The sequence below is a fragment of the Gorilla gorilla genome, chromosome 16 (assembly GCF_029281585.2).
Source record: "Gorilla gorilla gorilla isolate KB3781 chromosome 16, NHGRI_mGorGor1-v2.1_pri, whole genome shotgun sequence".
Taxonomy (NCBI): Eukaryota; Metazoa; Chordata; class Mammalia; order Primates; family Hominidae; genus Gorilla; species Gorilla gorilla.
Genome location: NC_073240.2, coordinates 83502996 through 83522004, shown reverse-complemented (window position 1 = coordinate 83522004; position 19009 = coordinate 83502996). Strand labels below are relative to the sequence as shown.

General features: G+C 46.9%; 1 long non-coding RNA gene across 2 annotated transcripts; it reads right to left on the bottom strand.

Annotated features, from left to right (window-relative positions):
• Positions 1–2495: 2495 nt before the first annotated feature.
• On the bottom strand, positions 2496–15446 carry LOC129526913 (uncharacterized). Of its 2 annotated transcripts, XR_010131059.1 has the most exons (8): positions 15312–15446; positions 11399–12312; positions 10505–10605; positions 9766–10018; positions 7544–8498; positions 5302–6549; positions 5034–5134; positions 2496–4608 (listed from the first exon to the last, which is right to left on the bottom strand). It is a non-coding gene; the product is annotated as an uncharacterized lncRNA (long non-coding RNA). The 2 variants fall into 2 exon arrangements; XR_010131058.1 differs by lacking the exons at positions 9766–10018; positions 10505–10605; positions 11399–12312; positions 15312–15446 and having other exon boundaries at positions 4377–4608; positions 5302–5404; positions 6443–7981.
• Positions 15447–19009: the final 3563 nt, after the last annotated feature.

The window sequence follows — 19009 nt, the reverse complement described above, 5'->3', positions numbered from 1 at the left end:
TTGACAAACAGAGGAGGCCCTAAGGCAGTGCCTCTCAACCTCAGCACTGTGGACATTTCGGGGTGATAATTCTTTGTTGTGGGGCTGTCCTGTGCATTGTAGGATGTTTGGTGGCATCCCTGAACTCTACTCGCTGTGTGCCAGTAACACCCCTTGGCTGTGCCAAACAAAAATATCCCCAGACACTGTGGAACATCCCCTTGAGGGCAAACTCACCCGCGTTTAGAACCACTGCCCTAAGCCTTTCGATTTGGCTGAGACTATGGGATAGAACACTCAGGTTATCATGGCTGTATCATCGGCTGCATTTTGGCCACCGAGGGGAGCAAAAGGCCTACAGTGGTTACAGGCGAATGATCAGACATCAGTCAAATCAAGGATCTAATTGAAAATTGCTCATTAGAAATTAAGTATTGATCTGTTTGGGCAAGCTCTTTCAGTAATGTTCCCTGGTGGCCAATTTGTTCAGGTGACACTTCCTGAGGACAGCAGCTTCAGGAGCTCTCACAGCAGGTCCTGAAACAGTCAGGGGCCAGGCGTGGCTGGGTTGGGATCTGATCACTTAGGACAGCTTCCATCCTCTGCCTGCTTTCTCTACTGTCTCTGAGTTCCTCACTTCCTCTAGCCTCTTTTCTGTGCTCTCCTAACAATCTCCACTTGGTCATAAAGAGCAGTCATAGAACAGATGCGCCTTTTGGAGAATGGCCCCTGCCTCCTCTCCCCTCAGGGAGGTCACTTTTTTTTTTTTTTTTTTGAGACAGAGTCTCCCTCTGTCACCAGGCTGGAGGGCAGTGGTGTGAGCTCGGCTCACTGCAACCTCGACCTCCCAGGTTCAAACAATTCTCCTGCCTCAGCCTCCCAAGCAGCTGGGACTACAGGAGCATGCCACTGCGCCCAGCTAATTCTTGTATTTTTAGTAGAGACAGGGTTTCACCATGTTGGCCAGGATGGTCTCAATCTCTTGACCTCGTGATCTGCCCTCCTTGGCCTCCCAAAGTGCTGGGATTACAAAGGAGGCCACTCTCTTCGGGTGCTCAGGGCCCTCAGACCGCAGGCTATTCCTGCAACTGCCAAGAAGCAGGGGTTCTAGTCCAATCTCCACCAATCATTGATTGTGTAACCGTGGGACTGTGATTTAATCTCCGTGTGCCTGGGCCTCCTCATCTGTCACACCAAGAAACAGATATGGGATGGGTGTGCTCCTGTGTCAAAATGAATAAGGAATTGGAAACTAGAGTCAGAGAGTTCAATGTCTGAATCCTGACGTCACCATCTACAAGCTGGGTGAACTTGGACAAGCCACTCAACATCTCTGAGCCCTAATTTCCTCACTGTAAGAGGAGATAATATCCCTGCCTCCAGGCTTTTGTAAGGACTGAGATCTGAGAGTAAAGCCTTTAGCCCAATGCCTAGCACATCATAAGCGCCCTTTATTATTACTGTTGTTGCTCTTATTCCTGATCTGCCTAACAGTGGTTCCAAAGCTCACTGAGGACACACTTTCTGGAGGCTCAGCTCTCCTGGATGTGTTACCCAGGCCATGAGGAACTGGTGGAGCATGCAGGCAGCAGGCCTCCTACTCAACCCAGCCCCAGCCCAATGCCACAAGGCCGTGGGTGACTTTTGAAGAGATTATTATACTCTAGGGACTGAGATGGGACTTAACCTACTGGGAATTCAGAGACATGGGAGGTTGCCAGGAGATCATTTTAAAGATTTTTCTGGAGGTGGCTTTTGATGAGCGTTATTGGTCAGGGGTTGAGTTTTCTTTCCACATCTTTACTGAGAACCCTCACAGACTGTTGAAGGAGAGGTTCACAACCCATACATCCTGTTTTCCTACTACGGTGGCTCTTCACGACTCTCACATCCCAAAGCCACCTTAAAGTGCCTCTCTTTCCTCCAGCCTGGGTGACAGGGCGAGACTCCATCTAAAAAAAAAAAACAGTGCCTCTCTTTCGTTCTCAATTTCTCACCTCAGCACAAAAGAGAAACTCTCTCCGAACCCAACTCCGGTTGGCCTGTCACTCCCTCCCTTCTCTTCCCACTCCCACTCTCAATCTCTTCTTTTTCCCCTATAAACAATTTTCCTGCTCCTTTCTAAATGCAATTAAGTATTTAATAAATCAGCTTGGCCGGGCGTGGTGGCTCATGCCTGTAATCTCAGCACTTTGGGAGGCCAAGGTGGGCGGATCACGAGGTCAGGAGATCCAGACCATCCTGGCTAAGACGGTGAAATCCCGTCTCTACTAAAAATACAAAAATTAGCCAGGCCTGGTGGCGGGCGCCTGTAGTCCCAGCTACTCGGGAGGCTGAGGCAGGAGAATAACATGAACCCGAGCAGAATCATGTTTTGTCAGAAGAGAAGAAGCTCAGGAACCAAGATGGCAGACCCAGGAGCTCCCAAGGAAGGAAGGGCAGGGGGACAGTGACCAGAGATGGGATTTGCTCTGCTAGGCTGTGGGAAGGGGAAAATACCACAAGCACATGTATTTCCATTTTATATTTTGATAAACGGATTTTTTAATGATTTGTTATTGTTAAGATAGGAGAAAAGTCAAATCAATGGCACAGCAAGTGTCAGTGTGGTTGGGAGGCAAGCTAACACCCACACACAAGAAAGAGGATCCCTCATTCCTCCTCCCTGAATTTCTCCTTTTCTTTTCACCAGTGCTGTGCAATCTGTTTCATTCTCCTACCTCTACACCCTGAAAGTAAAATGATTGACTAGGAAAGCCCAGACCCGCTGCGAGCAGGTGTGGGTGTTTCCATCAGCACTGTCGGAGGTGAGGATCTGCAATAGTTGCTCTTGCGTGGAGATAGGAAGCACCATCAAGTCTGCCCCTTCTGGGAAGTGTGGAAAGCCTCTCAGTCTCAATTACCTGCAGCTCAGAGGAAGACTAAGGGAAACTGAGGCACAGCTGAGCATCTCCCAAGCAGAAATGCCCTTCCTAGGAAGTAAGCATCCTTTCACTCCAGGCTGTCCATGCTGAGGTTTCTGTAAGTTCTTGAGATGGGGTATTTGTCAGGTCGTAAATATCTTCGGATTGAAGCTTGTCTCTGCTGCTTTGGCAGCCTAGTAGAACCGGAGATCCACGCTGACCCTCGTCCATGCTGACCTCATGGCAGCAGGTGACATTCGGAAGATGCATGAGAGTTTCAGAAAGCACAGGGTGAGGGAGGAATGCTGGACCAGGTCAGAAATGCCGCTGCCATACGGATGAGCTCTGATTTTTTTTAATCACTGAGGAGGCAGGGGTTGTCATTTGATCTCCCTGTCCTTAATTCCTCCCATCCCCAACAGATTTGCATGAAACAGAACACCAAAGAGAGTGAAGAAACTTTGAGGAGGAAATTGTCTGAGGCCGATGTCCTGGCAAAATAGGCAGAGGATAAAGTGGGGCCGCTGTGGCCTTCTGGAGGTCCATATGAGGCTCATCGGCTGGGCAGCCTGGGCCCAGGCCAGCCGTGGGCTCAGCAGTGGTCTGGGCAGAAGGCTTTTCTCTTGACCCGTTTGGCATGTCTGTGACTAGAACAGAGCTCAGCTATTTCCTCCCTTTTACATCTAAATACAGGATTGCGGCTGGGTAATTAGAACCTTTTTTTTCCCCCTGCTGGAGCACAGGGCAGCTATGTATCAGCCAAATTGCTCCCATTCTTAGCATGGCTCGATCCTGGGCCATTTTCCCAAGTTCTGAACTATTACATATTTGTCTCTGGGATGGCACCATTTGTGGTGGTGAACGTGCAATTGTCTGTGACGCTCTCACATTATTTTCTTTAAATTTCCACCATGAGGCTTCAAAGAATTCAGCCCTTTCCATCAACATCAGCATAGTTAGGGTCTTCTGAGTAGTCAGCTACTACAGCTGTGCTTCCAGGGAAAGCCTGGCTTCCAGAGGCACATGGACACATTAGTGCTTCTACAGGGCGTTTAGCCAGGAGGGAAGGAAGGTCTGGAAAGCAGGTTGGGTGAGAAGAGAGGTTCAAGGTGCGGGGTTTCTCCTAAACGCCCTGGAGCATTTGTTCGTGGGGCTGTTTGCACCTCCTGCCTCTTGTTTTGCTTCGTGTATGTGTACAAATACCTTAAAAGTGTAAGTGTTCCAGCACTCTGGGAGGCCGAGGTGGGCGGATCACGAGGTCAGGAGATCAAGACCATCCTGGCTAACATGGTGAAACCCTGTCTCTACTAAAAATACAAAAAAAAAATTAGCTGGGCCTGGTGGAGGGCGCCTGTAGTCCCAGCTACTCGGGAAGCTGAGGCAGGAGAATGGCGTGAACCCGGGAGGTGGGGCTTGCAGTGAGCTGAGATTGCGCCACTGCACTCCAGCCTGGGCAACAGAGCGAGAATCCATCTCAAAAAAAAAAAAAAAAAAAAGTGTAAGCGTTCAGAGATAACCAATTATGCCAAATCCCACATGATAAAATTATAATGTTAGAGTTGGAATGGCCCTTGGAGAGCAAGTTGCTCCCAAAGCCGTGTTTTATGGAGGAGAAAGGAGAAGTCCAGGGATGAGCAACTTGCCCAGTATCACAGGGCAGGCACGAAGCAGGACCAGAGCTTGGACAGACGTTGGCTCACGCTCTTTCAGGTCATTGGCTGCGTCCCTGAGGAAGAGGGCGAGGAGGGAGAGAGGGAGGGAGAAAGGGAGGTAGCTTGCAGATGAGCACCTACTATGTGCTGCACACTAGGTTCAGTGTTTTCCCAGTTCATTCCCCACTTAGAGGCCCATAAGTGCTCATTGACTTAGGTTAAAACTCCAAGTCCACAGCTGCAGATCTACGTCTAGGAACCTCAAGAAGCTGTTGAATGTCGCCAAAGGACAATGTCATCTGTGCAGCGTAGAAAGTGAACCCATCAAAATGACAACTGTGTATCCACTCAGACACCCTAACTTCAAGCCTAGCAGGGTTGAGAGCAGTGTCAGTCCTGTGACTAATCGTCTAGAAGGATCGTTGCAGCATGCCAACGTTAGACACTGCACAACAAGCCACGGACCTGACCCACCCTCAAGCTTCCCTGAGAAACCCACCTGTCGTCCTCAGCAGCTCATTCTTGGAGGCTGCATCTGCTCTTCTGTCCTCTTTGTACACGTCCTGCCGATAAGTCTCTCTGAATGGTCCCCTCAGGCGACTGAGTGACAATAATGAAACAACCATCGCAAGCAACGCTGACTAAGGGCCGTGCAGCAGGCCCTTTGCACACAGTGTCTCATTTAGTCTTCACCAGGACCCTACTATTATCTCCTACTTTACAGATGAGAAAACGGAGACCCAGTGATGTGGGCCCCCCGCCCCTACCAAAGTCTGCCGGCAAAGCCAGGACTCAGCAGCAGGTCTGCCTGACCCCAAAGCGTGTGCTCTTGACCTTTCAACTCTCCTGCTTCCAGGTCCTGCTCTTTTTCTAGAAGACATAACTTGAAAAATTAATTACAAATCCAGTAAAGGAAATGCTATTTGGAAATTAAAACAAAATAAAACAAAAAGCACAGAACTCTTCAGTCAGCAAAGAACTCACAGCTGAATTTACAAAGTTTTCATACAGTAGTAACCATAAAATCTACATATGTTTTAACAAAAGAGGAAAACTCAACAGGAAGACAAGCGAAGGATATAAATAGGAAACTCAAGAAAAGGAGTTACATAAATGGCTCAAAATATATGGAAAAAAAGTCAAATTTTCTAATTAAAGAAACACAAATTAAAGCAACAAAAGATTTTGGAAAATGACCAAACCCTATGTTGGAGGGAGGCAGATGGCAAAATGGGCCCTTGCACACACTAAGATGGGGAGCGGAAATTTGAAAAATGCTTTTGAGGCAGGGCCCTACTAATGGCACTTTTTAGCCTTAAAAATATGCATAACCAGGGCCAGGTGCTGTGGCTCACGCCTGTAATCCCAGCACTTTGGGAGTCCCAGGTGGGTGGATCATGAAGTCAGGAGTTTGAGACCAACCTGGCCAATATGGTGAAACCCCATCTCTACTAAAAATACAAAAATTAACTGGGCATGGTGGCAGGCACCTGTAGTCCCAGCTACTCGGGACGCTGAGGCAGAAGAATTGCTTGAACCCATGAGGTGGAGGCTGCAGTAAGCTGAGATCGTGCCACTGCACTCCAGCCTGGGCAACAGGGCGAGACTCATCTCAAAAAAAAAAAAAAAAAAGCGTAACCTTTAACTACCAATTCCAGTTCTAGGAATTTACCCTTAGGAAATAATCTCTGATGGACATAAAGAATTATCTATAAAAATGTTCTGTGCGACATTGTTAATGGTAGCAAAACTTGACAAAATGTTGAAATTTGACAAAACAATAGGAGTTATAATTAGTAAACACAGTGTGCATCATGGAAATTATGCAGCTATTAAAATGATGCTACAGCCTGAGTAACATGGTGAAACCCTGTCTATACAAAAAATTAGCAGGGCATGGTGGCATACGTCTGTAGTCCCAGCTACTCAGGGGGCCTGAGGCCAGAAGTTTCGCTTGAGCCCAGGAGGTCCAGGCTGCAGTGAGCTGAAATCTTCACTCTAGCCTGGGAGACACTCTGTCTCAAAAAAGAAGAAAAAAATGACGCTTTATAAGAATACTTAGAACCTGCCAAATTTTTATAATAGTGTAAGTGAAAAAGGAGTTAATAAAACAGCATATTCAGTGTGATCTGAATTTTCTTAAAAAATATCTGTCCTTCAGCCGAGTACAGTGGCTTATGCTGGTAATCCCAGCACTTCGAGAGGCTTAGGTGGGAGGATCACTTGAGCCCAGGAGTTCAAGACCAGCCTGGGCAATACAGGGAAACCCCGTCTTTACACACACACACAAAATTAGCCAGGTGTGGTGCCTGTGGTCCCAGCTACTCAAGAGGCTGAGGCAGGAGGATTGCTTGAGCCCAGGAGTTTGAGGCTGCAGTGAGCCATGATTGCACCACTTCACTCCAGCCTGGGCGACAGAACGAGACCCTGTCTAAAAAAAAAAAAAAAAATTTCTGTCCTTAACCAAGTGGTGAACATTAACACCACCCATGGTGGGGCAGGCCCGCTTCATCTGCATCCTGCTATGACATGCTGAGAAAACAACATCACTTCTGGGGATTTTGTATTCCCGAAATGCAACACCTGGATCTAATAATGAGGAAATGTCAGACAACCCCCAGTTGAGGGGCATCTTGTAAAATCACTGGACTATATTCTCTAAAAATGCTGAGGTCATGGAAGATAAAGACTGAGGAACAATTCCAGATTAAGGGAGACTAAAGAGGCCTGAAAAGTCAATGCAATGGGGGATGCTGGCCTGGATGCTCAGCCAGGAAATAAAATTGCTATAAAGAACATTATTGGGGCCTGGCGCTGTGGCTCACGCTTGTAATCCCAGCACTTTGGGAGGCCGAGGAGGGCAGATCACCTGAGGTCAGGAGGTTGAGACCAGCCTGACCAACATGGAGAAACCCTGTTTCTACTAAAAATACAAAATTAGCCAGGCGTGGTGGCATATGCCTGTAATCCCAGCCACTCGGGAGGCTGAGGCAGGAGAATCACTTGAACCTGGGAGGTGGAAGTTGCAGTGAGCTGAGATTGAGTCATTGCACTCCAGCCTGGGCAGCAAGAGTGAAACTCCGTCTAAAAAAACAAAACAAACAAACAAACACAAATTATTGGAACAATTGATATGATTTGTTTATGGGCTGTGCATTAGTTAATAGTGTCAATGCTAAATTTCCTGATTTCTATGTTGGTACTGTAGTTATTTAAGAGAACTATCTTATTCCAGGAAATGGGGATGCTCCTGGCCCAGGATCCCCCCACAACCTCTCACTGCTCTGGTCCCCTCTGGCACTGAAGGAAAATGGTGTAAAGGAAAATGATGTTTTCAGCTTGGTCCCAAATGGTTCAGAAACTAAATGTCTGCCTGTATTAGAATATTATTTAAATTATAATTTTTAATATTCATAACATCATTTAACATAATTATATTAAGATATATTTAACATAATTATTTGTAACTATATTAAGATATATTTAACATAACTATAATTATATTAAGATATATTTAACATATAATAATACTTTAGAGAGAGAGAGGTAGAAGGAATAATAAAGCAAATGGGACAAAATGTGGCCAGTTGGTGGATCTGGGTGAGGAACATATGAGAGCTCCTTGGACTCATCTTGGAAACTTTCTCCAAGTTTGAAATCACATGAAAATAATAAGCTACCCCAAAACTACATAAAAAACTGGAATGTTATTAACAAAAAATATCAGTAACACTTATCTTTCGGTGGTAGGATCACACTTGATTTTAATTTCATCTTCCTGCAGACAAGTGTTTTCTCAAGTTGTCCACAACACGCATGTGTAACAATGTCAGTGGTTCATTGGACAGTCTGAACTCAGTGGGGTGTAGACATGGAACTGCCTTTAAAAAGCCCTCACTGCAGCTGGACAGCACTTTTCAGTTCCTCGATGGCATCTTGGAAGATCTCAAAACTCCCTGAGTACCTGTTAGTATGAAAATATCTGGTCTAGATTTCAGTGTTTATTTCCAATCTAACGGAGAGCTCATCTCCTTGCCCTGGTCTTTGCCTGGCCTAGGCTGGAAGGAGGTGGGAGGGGAAGGAGATGGCATGTTCTGCTTTTACCCTCCTCCTCTGCTCACCTCTGCCTCTGAGTGGTCAAGGTCAGGACAGAGGGTAGAGGTAGTAGAGGAAAGGAGACTACATTCTCTCACCCATCTGAAGCTGTTGAAGTTTCCCAGTTGGCTGGGATGCCTCTGGTAGCCAGAGTCCAAGGGCCACTCCTCCTGGGGGCCAAATGTGAGTTCTTCAGGAGGCCCTGGAGGGAGCTTACCACTACACATCCCCCTGGCACGCAAGATCCTCCTGCCCCAGCACCCCCCCACGGCCTCTCCCGACTCTGGTCCCCTTGCCCAGCAGGCAGTGTACTCCAACACTTACTGGAGGACTGGAGGTCCCACAGGGCAAAAGTCTGGAACTGACTCCACATCACCCTCCCGACCCCACCATTCTGGATCCTCCTGTAGCATTTCCCCACTCAATGAGTGGCACCCCTTCCTCCCCTGTCATTCTTCCCACCTCCCCTCCCTTGCTCATCCACAATCACCAAGTCCTTTCTAATCTATCTCCTGAATATTCCCCCAGACCAATAGTTTTTCCAAACTTATTTTTAGAAATAGGCTTTTCCTTCTCAAACAGAAACTTGTGTGGTACCCTAACACACAGAACATATCAAAGTAGAGCCACCCAGGTTAAAGGGAGAAGGGGAAGGCAGAGATGACAGGTGGAACTTCCCCCACTGGCCACCCTCCAGCCACACACTGGTTCCTGGAATCCCTCTCAACACAAAAAACTCCAGGGGTCACGGTGGTGAGAGTGTGCTCCAATCCATCCACTTTTCCCATCACCTTGCCTCTGCCTGGATGTAGGCCAGCATTATCATGGTGCAGGGCATGGCCACGTTCTTTACTGAACCACAGTCTCCATTCTGTAGCCAGAGTGATCTTCTCAAATGAGAAATAAAATAGTACAATAGTCTTCCCTTATCCACAGAGGATACATTCCAAGACCCCCCAGTGGATGTCCTGAACCCTACGTACACCATGTTTTTTCCTATACATACAAACCTACCTAGGATAAAGTTTAATTTATAAATTAGGCACAATAAGAGAGTAACAACAACAACTAACACCAAAACAGAACAAGTAACAATACACTGTCCACGATTTCACAAACAGAAGATTCATTCTTACCATAGATCTTAGCAACCTCAGCATATGATTTCTTTTTCTTTCCTTATTACATTGAGAACTTTCAGCTTTTCGCTTACAGGAAGCACTTTGCAGCCTCTTTCTGGCATGTCGGAATCACCAGCATCGCTACTCTTGGCACTTTGGGGCCATCAGGAAGTAAAATAAGGGTTACTTGAACACAAGCACTGTGCCGCTATGACAGTCAATCTGATAACCCAGACGGCTGCTAAGTGATGGGTGGGTTGAGTCATGTCTACAGCAGGAATACGATGGACAAAAGGATGATTCACATCCCGGGCAGGATGGAGCTGGGTGGCGTGAGATTTCATCACACTACTAAGAACGGCATGCAATTCAAAATGTATAAGTTGTTTATTTATGGAATTTTTCACTGAATATTGTTGGACCTCAGCGAACCATGGGTAACTGAAACCACAGATAAGGGAGGACTACTTTATATCATTCCCTTGCTTAAGCTGCTCCTCATTTTGGGGGATAAAGTTGACACCCCCCTGAACGTGGTGTAAAAGTCCCTTCATATTCTACCCTCTGCCAGACTGCTGTCTGGGACCCCCCACCCCCGCGCCCCACATCCCAAAATTTCATATGCTGACATCCTAAACCCCAACGTGATGGTATTAAGAGGTAGGGCCTTTGGGAAATAATTAGGTCATGAGGACTCCACCCTCACAAATAGGATTAGTGCCCTTATCAAAGAGGCCCAAGAAAGCTCACTTACCTTTTCAACACAGTAAGAAGCCTTCTGTGAATCAGAGAGTGGGCTCTCACCAGACACTGGATCTGCTGGTGTCTTGGTCTTGGACTTTCCAGCCTTTAGAACTGTAAGAAATAAATTTCTGGGCTGGGCATGGTGGCTTGTGCCTGCAATCCCAGTACTTTGGGAGGCCGAGCTGGGCGGGTCACGAGGTCAGGAGATCGAGACCATCCTGGCTCACACAGTGAAACCCCGTCTCTACTAGAAATACAAAAATATTAGCTGGGCGTGGTGATGGGCACCTGTAGTCCCAGCTACTCGGGAGGCTGAGGCAGGAGAATGGCTTGAGCCTGGGAGGCGGAGCTTGAAGTGAGCCGAGATGGTGCCACTGCACTCCAGCCTGGGCAACAGAGCGATACTCCGTCTCAAAAAAAAAAAAAAAAAGAAATCTCTGTTGCTTATTAACCATCCAGTTTATGGCATTTTTGCTATTGCAGCCCAAATGGGCTAAGACAGCCCCTCCAGTCTCAGTCTCAGCTTCCTTCACACCAAATTTGTTCCAATGTCCACAACACATGATGATCTCTGACTCCAGATCTTTAGACACTTCTTTCTCTCCTCCTGCTGTCCCTCCCTCTACACATTCCCCGGCCCCCTTTCCTTGACCTGGAGATGCCCCTTAGGCTTCTAGTCCCACAAGAGAATGGACTGAATGGGAGGAGGTTATCGATGGGCCTGGGTCATGCAAATGGGATTTGGAGTCTACAGAAGGTCCCAAATGAAGACAGGAAAGAAACCACTTTGGATGTGTTTATAAACTGGATGTTCAAAAGTCAGGCACCAGAGATCATTTGAGCTGGTCTGGAACATCTCCCTTAATCCCCAAAGGCCAGTCCATCTGCCTGGGGTTTTCTGTACCTAGTTCCAAAAAGAGTCACACCAGCAGGGTTCTGGAGGCTATCTAGAGATGCTTTTGGAGCTTGTCCTTCTAAAACTCAAGTCCTCTAAGGAGTTACTTGTCACCAGGTTTTTGTGAAGCCTGAGGTTCACATAATTGAGGAGTTTTTTCTAAGAAAACAAAGTCACAAATAGAAACTTTGGTGCAGGGCCTTGGGAGAGGCCTTAGGCAGACAGGGGGCCCTGAAACTTAGCTTCATTGGCTTCCTGGTCAATCCAGCTCTCCTGGTCAGAGGCTGGAATCAGGACAGCAGCTGCAGCGTGTTTCCCATTTTCAGGGTGATTCTGGTATCACTGTGGGGTGTGGGAGTCCGGAGTCAGGCAGGCTTGGGACCCAGCCCAGGCTTTGTCTCACCAGCTGTGTACCTTCTGGAAGGTTACTTCAATCCTTTGCACCTCAGTTTCCTCTTCTGAAATAAACTGAGATTGCTCATGGGGTCGTTATTCTAAAAGGTCTTGGCATCTAAAGGGTTCCCTGTTTACCCTTCCAGAAAAGCAGCCTTACAACATTCAGAATTCATCAAATGACTCCAGCCCCTTTTGCACCTACAAGGACAAAACCACGTGCTTAGTGTGATGAGGGAAAAAGTTTTTGTAGCTTAAGGATCCCTTTCACAAAGTGTCATTTAACTTTTTACCACACACTTGGGAAAAGTGCACTCAACTGGGTTGGAAAGTTCCTTTGCTTGTCTTAAGAGGAGTTCTACGGTGACTGTGTTGATGCTGCATGGCCTGGGTGAGGAAGAGCACTGGCCAAGACCTGCAGTTGCCTGAGCCGTCCCACTCTGTCGCAATTCTGGTACCCAGGGGGAGAAAACAGAGGAAAGAGGACTAGGAAGAGGATTTCTGTTTCCTTTCCTCGATTCATGCTTAACCTGTAAAGTGAAATTTTGATGTAAGCAAAATAAGTTTTGGCATCCTTTTGCTTTGCTTTCTATGCTCTTTCTTTTGGGGGGCTCCTTCCCCTCCCCCACCCCTTTTGGGGGGCCCCTTCCTCTCCCCCAGCCTATCATATCCCTTAGGTCTTCCATGCTATGCAAAGGCAACCTTACTCTTCGCCCACCATGCACCCCAGCGTACCCTCACCAGTCCCCAAGTCCACAGGATAGCTGCTTAGAGTTTGAAGTCAGCTCTGATTGAGCTAAGAGCTTCATTCTCAGTTCTTCATACCTTAACCCTCTGGAAAGTATTTACATGTAAAAGAACATTTGTGACCCATCTACATGAATTTCTAATTGGGTGGACTATCAGAGTGAGGAAATGAAATCTGAAACTAAGCTGAGTGGATGAAGATAACTTTGGGCACCAAGGATAGGGAGGTCAAGCCTCACCCAGAATTGGATGTCTGCTTTTCATAGTGCCTTCCCTTCCTGCGTTTCAGATCTTCAGATGCTCTAAGTATTCCAGGTCTTTCCAGAATGGCTAGGGCCAGGAGTGGAGGTGGGAGGAAACGAGACGGGGAGAGAGGGAGAGCCAAGGTTGTTCACAGGTGTGGTTTGTTTGCTAACAGATTGGATGCTGGCTTCTTAGATGCTAATCTTGGGGCCTGAGGAAGGAGGGCTGGGGAAGGGTTAGGGAGAGAGAGCCGAGTAATGTTAATGGAGAACCAGGACAGTGACTTCATATGGTGAAAAATAGGGAATCTCTAAAAGTTTTTGAGCCAAGATGTGATGTGTTACAAGCTGCTTTTAAGAAAGATTGATTTGCAGCCGGGTGCGGTAGCTCACGCCTGTAATCCCAGCACTTTGGGAGGCCGAGGCAGGCAGATCACGAGGTCAGGAGATCGAGACCATCCTGGCTAACACAGTGAAACTCCGTCTCTACTAAAAATACAAAAAAAAAAAAAAAAAAAATTAGCCGGGCGCAGTGGCGGGCACCTGTAGTCCCAGCTACTTGGGAGGCTGAGGCAGGAGAATGGCGTGAACCCGGGAGGCGGAGCTTGCAGTGAGCCGAGATAGCGTCACTGCAGTCCAGCCTGGGCGAAAGAGCGAGACTCCGTCTGAAAAAAAAAAAAAAAAAAAAAAAGAAAGATTGATTTGCCAGTGATATGTCTGATTGATTGAATAAGGGAGCCTGGGGTCAAAGGCTGTGAGGGTGGCCGCCCCAGGAATGCAGGGCTGTGCAAAGCATACCAGTGGTATTTCAATGAAAACATTGCTATTTGGTATCTGAATATGGAGGGTGAGGAAAAGAATTAAGATCTACATACTAATAATAATGACACTAACGATACTAATATGAAGAAGTGGGAAAACTAGTGCTATCCTTGATAAAGACAAGGTAACAGGATTTAGATGGGATATCTCTTAGCCAGTAGCCAAAGGGACTCTATAGCAGAAACTGGCTAGTTATTCACCACACTGTTGCATTACATGCCTTTGTTCATATATCTTTGTAAACTCATATGAATGTTTCCTTAGGGTACTTTCCTAAAAGAGCAGTTCGTATATCAAAGGACATATGCATATACACTTTGAAAAACTTGGGCAAGCATTTTTATCTTAAATGGCAAGTCCCATTCAGTGAATGTGAGGAGAACAGGCATTCTCCTATGTCACTGATGCAATTGTAAGACGCTACGCCTTTTCTGGAGGGAAATTTAGCAATACGGTCTTTTAAATGTAGTCTTATCAATGTGCCTATCTAGTAATTCCATTTGTAGTTTTTTTTAAGGAATTAATCAGACAAATGGGCAAAGATATTTTTGTCAGACTTTTGGCAGCACTATATATTAGAGTGAAAAATTAGGAGGAAATCTGTGTCTGGTATTAGCAGAATGATTAAATAAAATATGGCACATTCATACAATTAAAAATCATGTTGTAGACGTACATTTATGGACATAGGGAGATGTTCTCAATGATGCGTGCTACAAAAGCAGATTACAAAGCACCAATTTGGAGGCAACATGAGCTTAAGATTTGCTCCCCACTCAGGATTCCAAGATCCCATTTCTTTTTTTCTTTGACTTGTACCACCACACCCAGCTAATTTTTGTATTTTTAGTAGAGACAGCCAGGCTGGTCTCGAATTCCTGACCTCAGGTGATCTGCCTGCCTCAGCCTCCCAAAGTGCTGGGATTACAGGCGTGAGCCTCCGTGCCCAACCTCCATTTATTTTTTGAGTCAAGATCAGGAGAAGGACTCGGCTGGGTCCTTTCCCTTCCTTCCTGGCAGGATCGGCCTTCCCAAGTGAAGAATGGCAGGTGGGTAGGGGATCTTTCTCTTCAACTCTTTGGCACCCGTTCTTGCTGACTGACACTCCTTGGGTTTTCAAAGAAGTTGGGGCATGTTCCCCTAGTATTCCCAGCATGGATTATGGAATCATTCCTATTACATCCCTGTGAACATCTGGGTACTGAAGGAAAGGGGACTCGAGGCTTCGGGTTTATAGATTGCAACTTGGATTGGATGTCCCGGCACCGCCCCTTACTCCATGCTCTTGAGAATCTCTGTGTTTCCATGGACAATTCCACTCCCATGCCACCCTCCATCACCATCATTAGGACTGAAGGACACTCCATGGTCAGAACTGTATCCTTTATGTTCTTATCTCTTTCGTAATTTTTCTAACCATGGAATTGAAATCACATTGACCTCCTCCACGTCCTCCCCTTTTTCGCTTGTGAGAATGTCTTGAAAGTTTCCTTTGAAATCTAAGAAAACTGACAATACCCAGTGTCCCCATTGCTCAATGTTAGAAAAGTTCTAAAAGAATATATTCAGGTGGTGGTGGTTTTGGAAAAGTACAGAGGGTATTGAGGACGTGAGACTGATTCTCTAACAAAGAGCAGGACCAACAGCGTGGGCTATGGGTTAGACCCCACTTGCCTTCCTTTTAAATGTTGGGAAGGTTGAGCTATAAAAAAGCAAACCTTGGCCGGCTTAGATTCCTTGATCTTTGTGGGTCACACCTTCCTCTTGCCTACCATCGACAGGGTACTTGCTGCAAACATGTTGGGAGGTAATTGAGATGTAGGTTAGTGAACAGTAAGGAAGTTTCATTCTTTCACTAAAGTAGAACTTCCTTACCTCATTAGAACTTAAGAACTCCTCACAATGAGTAAAGTGCATAATAATAGATCTGACAGGGAGCTGGAATTTCTCTTGTTGTAGAAAAATTTTATTGTAAAGAAAAGTGGTATAGTATATTTGATTGAATTAAAAAATAACTCTTGTTACATTTGTTGAGAACCTAGTATATGCCAGTTCCTCGGATGCACACACACACACACAGTTACATATTATATGTTACGTATTATACATTATATGCTACATATTATATCTGATATTACTACATATCCATCACACACACACACACAAACACACACACACACACACACACACACATATATATATATATATATATATAGTTTTTTGTTTTTGTTTTTTTTTTTTTTTCTGAGACAGAGTCTTGCTCTGTAGCCTGGGCTGGAGTGCAGTGGTGCCATCTCGGTGCACTGCAGCCTCCACCTCCCAGGTTCAAGCGATTCTCCTGTGTCAGCCTCCCCATTAGCTGGGATTACAGGCACCTGCCACCACACCCGGCTAATTTTTTTGTATTTTTAGTAAGACAGGGTTTCACCATTTTGCCTGGGCTGATCTTGAACTCCTGACCTCAAGTGATCCTCCCGCCTCAGCCTCCCAAAGTGCTGGGATTACAGGTATGGTCACCGTGCCTGGCCTACGTGATACATATTAGATATCACATATTGCAGCCAGGAGGAGACTAGCACTGTATTTTTAATGCCTGAGCTTTCCTTACTGACAATTTGACCCCAAAGGTTAATGGGGTTGCTTTTTTTTTTTTTTTTTTTCTGCAGGGGACAAGTGGGAAGCAGAGCTCTCTAGCCAAAAAATTTCCAGAAGATCCATTAGGGCTTTTCATTTTTGGGATGGAAAAGGGAAGAAAGGCCTGGAAAGAGTCGTGAGGATGTTGATTGCTGGGTTGGTGGAGAGCACTCAGCTGCAGCCCCTATTGGAAAAGATTGCCGGAGCCAGCTTTATTGAATGAGGTGGGCCCAGAGCAGGGGGACCAAGCTGACAGGTATCAGCAGTTGACCCCAGCAACACACAGTCTCGGGAACAGTAGCAACATGAGCCTGGGAGGGCAGGCTCCTCTTTGCTTGGGAGTTGAAAGTTGGGGGAACTTTTAAAATAACTCATTGCAGAGAACGAGGTGCTCTTTGACTGTCAGTGGACAGAGTTCACAGATTCCCTGAGGGCTGGATGGATGAGATACAGAAAGACAGAGCTAGGATCTAGAAAATACCTTGGTGGGCCTGAGCGCTGCCATGATGCTGACAACCGCATCCAGGCCAGGACAGGGGCTGGCTTAGCAGCCACATGTGTAAAAAGTCATTAGGCAAAGAGAGGTACATGGAGGGGAAGAGTCTATGAAAAGGGCTTTGAACCTCAGGAAGTGTGACCCAAGTGCTGACCCGAGGGGCTGTTTTGGGAGCTGGTAAGACCACACCTGTGCTTTGTGGTTGGCACCAAACAGCACAAATGCTCCCTTTCTCAGCTGCCTGGAGACCCTGTCTGCTAATCATGGCTCTCTCTCATTTCCATCTCATCTTCACTCCTATCTGCCCTGGATCCTCCTCCACCTCCTTGACTTGTCGCCACCCCCTCGACTTGTCGCCACCCCCTCTGAACCACTGTTGATTCTCTAGGGCCCCTTCTTTCCCAGAGCTCTCTGCCGTCCTTCTTGCTGCCCATCTGATAAACCTTTCGACATGGAAGCATTGGCGTTTGTCCCCTGCCGTCTCCCATCCCAACCCTCCAGTGGCTCCTAACAACAGCAACAATAGCCACCAGTTACTGAAAGCCTAACCTATGCCCATTATCATGTGCCCATTATCAGTGTGGTGCAGGTGGTGGTGGGGATTTTAAATTGAGTCGTTCTTGGGTACCTCCCTGCTCTCCTACTCCCCACCCCGCCACCACACACACAACACACACACAACACACATGATCAGTTTAGCTACTTAGTGATTTCCATTTTCAAAAATCAGCCAGAAAGAAGAAAAACAGACGTTTTCTGGGGGGTGTTAATTAGTGAATAGTGTGTTCAGTTGTTACCCACGAGAGCTGATTGTCAGCAACAGCAAACAGGCACCCAGATACAGGAACAGCACAGCACCGTGTTCTCTGGGCCCACCCAGGCTGGTGCATTCTTTAGGCAGAGTTATGGTGGGAGAGGAACTAGGGTGTGCTGAAGACCTACTAGGTGCAGGGCCTGTTCTTTTCATTTTTTTTTTTTTTTTTTGAGACTGAGTCTCACTCTGTCGGCCAGCCCGGAGTGCAGTAGAGGGATCTTGGCTCACTGCAACCTCTGCCTCCCAGGTTCAAGCGATTCTCCCACCTCAGCCTCCAGAGTAGCTGGGATTATAGGTGCACGCCACCACATGTGGCTAATTTTTTGTAGAGATATGGTTTCACCATGTTTGCCAGGCTGGTCTTGAACTCCTGATCTCAGGTGATCTGCCTGCCTCGGCCTCCCAGACTGCTGGGATTGCAGGTGTGAGCCAACACACCTGGCCTGTTCTGAGAGCTGTGTATTTGCAAGTTCCAGCCTCCTATCTCCTCCAGAGAAGCCACAGGCCCATATGAACATAGAATACCCAGCCATGCTGACCACATGGACCCAGTCCCCCTTGCACTGAGTTGGAGTCCTCCAGCCCAGATCAGCTGGTATCTCCTGGCCTCTGCTCTCTATTCGATCGACGCAAACCCTCCCAGGAAGGATACACGGAAGGCTCAACTCTCTCCGAAGATGTGCCAGAGGGCCCCCAGGGGATCTCCGTTCACCAAATAGCCAGTTTCTGTGAATTCACCTACTGAATTATTGTTTCCTGCTCTGTGTCCTGCAGTTGCTTCTTTATCTCTACCCCAGTAGGCACCAAAATAAACTCTTTGCCTTGTTTCCCTTCCCAACCCAGCAAATGGGGATGCCCTGGGCTGTCGTGTCAGCAGAACGTATACTGATGAGTTGTGGGCCACCAAGTAAGTTCACGTGATGGAACTGAGCGCAGACGACTTAAAGCCACCACTTTGAGTCCTGTTGCAGAAGCCCTTTCAGCCAGTGTCCCAGGAGGGCTTCTCACTGCCCTTGATCTGTGGAGCTCCCAGCCTTCTGCCACTTTGCAAGATTTTTCCTCTCTCTTCTCTTCCAATCTCTCCTGTTCTCTTCCAAATTTGGCTCCAGGCATATCTGAATCTATGGAGGTGCTTGGCTGAACAAAATGATCTTTATAGGACAGGATGTCCCTTCCTTAGAAGAGCATTATGGTTATAAATGGCAAAGACATTTTCCTCCTTTGCTGAATTACGTTTAACGACCCCCAAACGCTTCGCCTTGTATGTTGATGTTGAACATGAGGCAAACAAACAGTCTGTGGACTTGGGTCACTGACATAGCCTCCTTTCCCTGGCTCCCCTCAGAGGTCTGCCCACCTTTCCACAACTTTGGTGTGTATGAGGTGTATAACGATACCCCATCTTCCCTCGTCTGAGCCCACCTCACCTGGCATGTTGTCCACGGCCTCCCTCAGGCCAGCCCTTTATTGAG